The sequence below is a fragment of the Python bivittatus genome, unplaced genomic scaffold (genome assembly GCF_059951505.1).
Source record: "Python bivittatus isolate LINGU-HERP-01145 unplaced genomic scaffold, Pbiv_v1 ctg000020_np1212, whole genome shotgun sequence".
In the NCBI taxonomy this organism is placed as follows: Eukaryota; Metazoa; Chordata; class Lepidosauria; order Squamata; family Pythonidae; genus Python; species Python bivittatus.
Genome location: NW_028277030.1, coordinates 57,402,379 through 57,410,673, shown reverse-complemented (window position 1 = coordinate 57,410,673; position 8,295 = coordinate 57,402,379). Strand labels below are relative to the sequence as shown.

The 8,295-nt window shown below is 41.9% G+C and overlaps 1 pseudogene; it reads right to left on the bottom strand.

Annotated features, from left to right (window-relative positions):
* Positions 1 to 3,313: 3,313 nt before the first annotated feature.
* Positions 3,314 to 8,073, bottom strand: LOC148217063 (uncharacterized; annotated as a pseudogene).
* Positions 8,074 to 8,295: the final 222 nt, after the last annotated feature.

Below are 8,295 nucleotides of genomic sequence, written 5' to 3'. Positions count from 1 at the left end.
GAGACACCACATCATTGCACTGTCAACCCAATAGAGGCAAATATGGATAGCTCGGGGTTGAACTGGGGCGTCCTTGGGGTTCTCTGAGTTTGGCTCTTTTCTTGCAAATGTTTCATTACCCGGCTAGGTAACATCTTCAGTGCTAAAATGGGATGGGGTTTGCTCTCTGTTTATATACTGTGGCCTGCCTTGCCAGTGCTGGTGGGGGTGGGGGGTTTGTTTTGCTCCTCTGGTAGTTCCTTGATTAGGGTATGTTTGCTGCTTGATTGTGTGCCTGGTGGTAACCTCTGCTTATCTGGGTGATGACTGCTGTTGAGGAGATGTTCTGGTCTTTTGCTTTCTTTTCTACTGTCTCTTTTGAATAGTGTGTAGATGCTGTTTATCTCTATGCGTCTGTTGATTGCTGCCTTGTCTGAATACCAAGCTTCCAAGAATTCCCTCGCATTTTTGGATTTAGCTTAGTCTAAAATGCTGAGAGTTTCCCAGTTAAAACTATGGTTAAGTCTGTCCATGTGTTGTGAGATTAAGGAGTTTTCATCAAGTCTTCTGACTACTGGTTGGTGTTCATGGATGCGCTCTGCCAGCCTTCTGCCTGTCTGTCTCACATAGTGTTTGTTACAGTCCTTACACTGTATGTTGTAGATGACTCCTGTTTTTTCTTCTTGTGCTACTGGGTCTTTTGGTTTGCTTAAGATATTTTGGAGTGATTTTGTTGGTTTGTGTGCTACCGAGATGCCATGTGGTTGTAATAGTCTGTTGGTGGTTTCTGAGACATTTCTGATGTATGGCAGTGTGATCCTTTTCATAGCTTGTGTAGGTTGTGTTGTAGTAGGTTGAGTGGTCAGGCACTTTTTGATAAAGTTGCGTGGATATCCATTTTGTTGGAAGATGTTGTAAAGGTGGTCTTTTTCCTTTTCTGCTGTTCTGGGTTGCTGCAAAGCGTTTGTGCTCATCTGAATAATGTTCTTACACAGCTCCTCTTGTGGGAGGTTGGGTTGTTACTCTGGTAATGGAGTACTTGATTGGTGTGGGTTGTCTTCTGATAAACTTGGGTGTCTAATTTACTGTTGTTTCCTCTGCTGATGAGGATATCCAGGAAGGGTAGTGTGTTGTTTTCTTCCTCTCTGGTGAATTTTATTCCTTTGAAGATGTTGTTAATGGTTTTATGTGTCTTCTCTAGTTGTTCCTTTTTTATTATAACAAAGGTGTCATCTACATACCGGATCCATACTTCAGGCTGTATGTGAGGAAGTGCTATAGCTTCTAGGCGTTGCATTACAATCTCTGCTATGAGTCCCGACAGTGGTGATCCCATGGGTGTGCCTCCGATTTGTTGGTATATTTGTCCATCAAACTGAGAATAGGTGGTGAGGCAGAGGTTGATGAGGTCCATGATTCTGGGTATTTCGATCTGGGTGTATTTGGTTAAGTCAGGTGTATTGTGTAGTACTGCTGATATGGATTCTTTCGCTAGTTCTGGGTCTATGGACGTAAAGAGTGCTGTGACATCAAATGAGACCATAATTTCATCTTCATCTATGTGTACATCTTTGATTTTTCTGGAGGCATTGTAGTGAGGAGTTGATAGAATACTCTTCTCTGTGAGATGTCCAAGCTTTTTTGTCAGTTCTTTCGCTATGTTGTATGTTGGAGTCCCTGGTAAAGATACAATTGGTTGGAGCGGTATGTCAGGCTTGTGTATTTTTGGTCATCCATAGAAGCATGGGAGAATGGGTCTACTGCTTTTCATCCACCACTGTTCTTCCTTTGTGATCTGTCCTTTCTTGGTTAGGTCATTAAGGGTTGTCTTGATTAGGTTGTCTAGTTTCTGTATTGGGTTGGTGTTAACTGCGATGTAAGTTTCTTTGTCCTCCAATAACTTTTTGGCTTTTTGCAGGTATTGTGATTTATCCATAATAACTGTGGTTCAGCCTTTGTCTGCTGGGAGGATGATGATGGTTTGGTCCTTCCTTAGGCTATTGATAAGCAGAGGTTACCACCAGGCACACAATCAAGCAGTGAACAGTACCCTAATCAAGGAACTACCAGAGGAACAAAACAAAACCCCCACCCCCACCAACACTGGCAGGGCATGCCACAGTATATAAACAGAGAGCAAACCCCATCCCATTCTAGCACTGAAGATGTTACCTAGCCAGGTAATGAAACGTTTGCAAGAAAAGAACCAAGCTCAGAGAACTCCAAGGACTCCACTGTTAACCCAATTATGCTGGTCAAAGTCTCAACCCATCTAGCCCTCTTTTACCTGGTAGCAAAGATGGAAGGAAGGAATAGTGAGACCATTCAGAACCTCTGAAGATAATGAGAAATGAATCCAAATCTGTCCCAACATGCATCCAGATGAATGTCCCATTTTGTGACCCGGGAGCTGCAGAAACATCATTGGCAATAAGCTTGAAGAGCTTTCACCAGATGTACCAGGGATCTCAAGCTATACAAACTCAGTCTTTGGTGGATGACATCCTCCTTATATTGGAAGATACTCTGAAATATATTCTGGAATATATACTGGAAGATATTCAGCTTTCAGTGAGATTAGGAGCATCCTGCTCGGTTATTTTTTTAATAGAAAAAAAAACTTTCACAGAATGCATAAAACATTATTTTAAAAAGCTTGGAGATTGGTTCTCCTATTGACCAATATTACATAGGCTACAGTTTTGGTTTATAATTATAATGTGCGGTGGCAGAAGTAAATGACTACAGAGGTCAGACAAATTTTATTTAGATTCTTCCCTTTCAAGGAAGAAACCTTTTATGAAAGAGAAGTTTAACTTGGTTTTCTACATGGTTTAGCATAAAACTGTATGTCTAGAATCTTTAGATCAGTTACTTCCCACTAATATGCAGTACAGAATTAAGCATCTACATTTTATTGTTTATTAAGGCTGGGGGGGGGTATCCAAAGCCCTTTTTGTGTGGTCCTGGGAGCACCCCTCTGAAGACCACTGACAGAAAGTGATGGCAAGGTTTCTTGTGATTATAAGCTGGGGAAAGCATAAAACTAATACAAGACATAACACAAGTTTAAAAAGAAAGAAAGAAAAAAAAACACCCAAAATATTCCCATGTCCTAATTCTAGAACATCTTCCCTTTCTGGAAAATCCTAGTTTGAAAAATGTGCGACATAGCCCTTGTAACCCAATGTCCCTCCAGCCACCAAAATTTTACTCATTTCAGTCAGAACAAACAAAAATCTACATTTATTTCTCATTCTTTCTTAAAGTGATAGCAAGTTAATTCTATGTTATAGGCATGGAGGCTTGCAGGGGACTAAGTGGGGGAGGCAAATTATGACACTTGCATGATGCTGCTAAGTCGTTTCTTGTCAAATTTGTACGCCACCACAATCACAAGACTCTTGGCGGCTATCAAGGTATAAAAATACAATAAATGTACAGGTAGTCCTTGACTTACAACTATTCATTTAATGACTGTTCAAAGTTACGATGATGCTGAAAAAAATGATTTACAACTGGTCCTCATATTACGACCATCACAGCGTCCCTGCAATCATGAGATAAAAATTTGGGCACTTGGCAACTGGCATCTATTTATGATGATTGTAGCATCCTGGGGTAACATGATCGCCATTTGCGACCTTCCCTGGGGCTTCTGACAAGCAAAGTCAATGGGGAAAGCTGGATTGGCTTAATGACCCGCGACAATGACTGCATGGCTTAAGCGATGGAAGTTCCAGCCCCAGTTGTGGTTGTTAAGTCAAGGACTACCTGTAAAAAATAAGAAAGAGAACCCAAAGAAAATATGTGGTATGCAGCTTCAAAAGCCCTGCGGAAAAGCTCTGTCTTCAGCCTTTTCCAGAAGGCAGACAATGTCAGAGGCAAACAGAACTCCAACAGGAGGACATTCCAGAGTGATGCTCCCATCATCAAAAAACAGCATGTCTGGGCTTCAACCCCCTAACTAAATAAAAATGGAGGACAACCAATTGTTCTCCAGGCATGACTGGAGTGGCCAGGCTGACACTAGTGGGGAGATGTGGTCTTTGTGAATAACCAGGCACCAAGCCATAAAGGTGTACCAGCACTTGAAATTGCACTCAGAAGCTAATAGAAAGCCAATGCAGGGCCCGTAAAACAGGTGTAATATGTGCCCAACAGTCAGTTTCTGTGAGCAGCTGGGCCACTGCAGTTTGCATCAAGTAACGCTTCTGGGTGGTCTTTAAAGGCACCCCATGCTGTGTCAGACCCTGGAACACTGAGTCAGACATGATTGTGGTGTCTCACAATTTGCTGAGGATGCCACTGGTTACAGGAAACTTTTGAAGATGGGAAACTGACAATTTTTGTGAATGTCCAAAAACTCAAAAAGAATCATGGATGGATATTGACAGTTCCAGGTGTAATTCATATATACATTTCTAAAAAGTTGAAAAGACAGTGAGGGAGACAATAAGAGTCCAACATTCGTTTGGACCTTTTACCTTTCTCGTATGAATGACAATGTTCTTTTCCTTTTAGACATTCACAGTAGATTAAAGGTACTTCCACGCTGCCACCATTTTCACTCCTGAAACCCTCAGAAGCCATCTGAAGGTGGTTCTCACCTTCATTTGGTTAGAACTGCCTTCTGGTTGCCCTTATTTTTGTGGAATTGCATGGTTAGAACATAGAACAAAAATCCCTGCTGCATTTGTAGCAACAAAAATTCCACACACACATACCCACAACAAAAGAAAAGAAGAAAAGGAAAGGCTCAACGGCCTGCTGAGGAGAAGAGAGGAGCTCTCAGTTTTGGCTGAGCTACTAAGGGGGAGTTGCAAAGTCATCAAGTCAGCATTTCCCTTTCAGGACCCAAGGGTCATGAGGAATCAGAAGGAGGGTTGAGGCAAAAATTCCCTTCAATGGAAAAATAAGCTTTAACATCTTTTTTTTTTTTTAAACCTAGCTCCTCAAGGTTTTAAATTACATGGTAACTAAACAGAAGTAAATCAGTTCAGCCCCAAACACACTGACATCATAGAAACACAAAGATCTGGAGCTGCCTTCAAAGTATCACAGAATATTTTTGAGGAAGATTTCAAAGAGACTCAAAGGACAGATGAGCTGATTAAATATTTCACTAGCATAGTGGATAGATTTTTTTCCCCCGATCTCAACTTCAGAATATATATATTTCTCCTTCTCCCAAAAAACCACTTTAAAATTACAACCATGAAGGGAGAAGAAAATGCCAAGGGACTCTTTCCTCTCCATCTGCCAGCATTAAGGCATCCATATATTTGTCTACTTGTACATATCAAAAGACATAAGAATGTTTTAAGCAACTTGAAGTAATTCAGAATCACACTGAGAATGCTAAAGAATGACCAATATGGAAAAGAACCTAGTCTGACACATCTCTGTTAAGTTGGCTTCTATTCTACTGCATTTACTCAGGTAAAGGAGAGATCCACTCTAAAATAACTACATTTATACCTTTAAACATTTTTATAGAATTGTTATTATGTGGAGCTGATAAGATTGCTATCATGTCATGTCATCATGTCATGTCCTCCCTTCCCTTCCCTTCCCTTCCCTTCCCTTCCCTTCCCTTCCCTTCCCTTCCCTTCCCTTCCCTTCCCTTCCCTTCCCTTCCCTTCCCTTCCCTTCTACAGCTGTTGGTAAGTATTTATATATATTTATGTTTTTAATGTTTGTTGTGAGTCACCCAGAGTTCCCTCATCGGGGGGAGATGGGCGGGTGAGAAATTTAATAAATAAAATAAATAAAAATTTTAATAATAAATAAAATAAATTTTATTTCTTAAAGACAGAACAGAGTTATACCACTGCAAGAATATTCTTCAAATCTCCTCGTCACACTGAATCATGTATTTAGGGCAAGCACATATTATTTTCCTGCCTGAGCAAAGGCTGAGTGAGATGGTACCACCTGGGTGGTGGTCAGGAAGTCTATTTGACTTGAGCCTCAGTGACGGACTCTAACTTTACATAATTACTAATTATGTTTTACTTTAAATATTGATATCCCTTCCCTCCCCTCCCCTCCCCCTTTATGTATTTGTTTGTTTATTTAATGTCTAGTTATTTGTTATTTAATGTATGTCTAATTATAAATAAAAGTCTTTATTAAGGCTTTATTCTGGAGTTCTCAAAAGCCAGAAGTGGCTTACATTCTCTGAGAGGGAAATAACTATATAGATACTAATTCCAAACACAAAAATGGACTAGTCTGGCTCTTCAGTCCCTCAGAGAGAGGATTAAGAAAGGCAATTGTCCTCCAAAGGAGAGGCAGTTGAGGAGGAATTGCCAGTGAGTTGCCCTCATTACTGCCCAGCACCTGCTTGCTAAGATGATCATGGTTGTCTCACTCTGCCTGATGTAGGGGTCAATTTCCTCTTGATAAACATTTGTTGTTTCCATATTGAGTTTCTCTCTGTGCTTTTCCTTTCCTAAAAAATAAAGTGGAATGAGGTCTGGTTACTTTCCTAATCATGAAAAAAGAGCTTGGATTTCAATATGCATGAGCAAATAAGATGTCTAGGAAGATTAGGAGGGATTTCTGAGTGTAAACATGAGTTTCCTTTCCCCTTTCTATAGATATGAGAAACACTATGTTCCTAAAAGAGTAGTTTATGGATTTTATGAGTCAAAAGAAAGTAGGAGCCAGTCCAGCAAATCAACCCAGACAGACCTGCAATAGCTTAACCACATTTCAGACAAAGCAACCAGACCCATGGGGGCATTCAAAGAATGTAAGGAACAACCATAAACTGAGGGAAGAAACTATCTTCTAATAATAAACAGACATGAGTTCACCCAAAATGTTTAGAAATGTGTATGTGTGCAGGGGGTGAGGGAATGTGAGAACTTATCTAACAGTCTCATTTGTCTACCTTTTATCCTATCATAGAAACATATTTATTTATTTATTTGATTTATCTCCGCCCATCTCCCCCTGATGGGGGACTCTGGGCGGCTCACAAAATCCATTAAAACAATAAATATATATAAATTTCCAGAAAACATGAAAACTATGGAAAGCATTCCCAAAAGGAAAGAGAAAGTCCAAGAGGCTGATGGTTCCAGAGCTGCAGACGACAGGCCTCTAAGGGGCTAGCCATCCCCATACTTGGTGTCTTCCCTCCCCACCCCAGGCCAAGTGGCAGAGCCAGGTCTTCAGATCTCTCTGGAAGGCCAGGAGTGAAGGGGCCAATCTCACCTCCAGGGGCAAGATTTTCCAAAGGGCAGGGGCTAGGGTAGTGTTATTTTACTGTGTAACGTTATTGCTTATGATCATTCCTCCTTTTTGCTGTTGCTCTTGCTGTTTGTTTTTTCACCAAAGATAAATTCCTTGTATATATTTTATATTTGACCATTAAAGTATTCTCTCTGTCTGTCTGTCTACAGCAGAGAAGGCCCGCCTTCTGGACCCCACTGATTGGAGCTCTTTTATTGAGGGGGTCCAAAACATGCCCTCTCTATGTGATCGGGTAGGACGGGTTGAAGTCATGGGGAAAAGGTGGTCCCTTAGGTAACCCAGTCCCATGCCATGTAGGGCTTTAAAGGTGATAACCAACACCTTGAATTGGACCCGGAAACAAACTGGTACCCAATGCAGCTCGCGGAACAATGGTGTTATATGGGCCCTTCTTGGGGCTCCAAAAATAGCCTACGTGGCTGCATTCTGGACCAGCTGAAGCTTCCAGATACTCTTCAAGGGTAGCCACATGTAGACCGCATTGCAGTAGTCTATATGGGAGATAACAAGGGCATGAGTGACCATTCAAAGGGCATCCCGATCCAGGAAAGGGTGTAACTGATGCACAACCCAAAGTTGTGCAAAGGCCCTCCTGGCCACAGCTGCCACCTGCTCTTCAAGCAGGAGCCATGAGTCCAGGAGGACTCCCAGACTACGCAGTGGGTCTATTTGGGGCAGTGCTACCCCATCCAGCACCAAAGATGATAAAGTCCCAGATACAGAGGAGCCATTAACCCACAGCCACTCCGTCTTACCAGGGTTCAGCTGAAGCCTGTTGTTTCCCATCCAGACCCTTACAGCCTCCAGGCACCGCGAAAGGGTGGTCATGGCATCACTTACCTCACCTGGGATGGAGATGTATAATTGAGTATCATCCACATATTGATGATACCTCATCCCATGATGGCGGATGATCTCGCCCAGTGGTTTCATGTAGATGTTAAAAAGGAGCTGAGAGAGAACCGAACCCTGCGGCACCCCACAAAGGAGGGGCAGAGGAAGGGACCTTTCACTCCCTATCACCACCGATTGGAATCGGCCCTGGAGAAA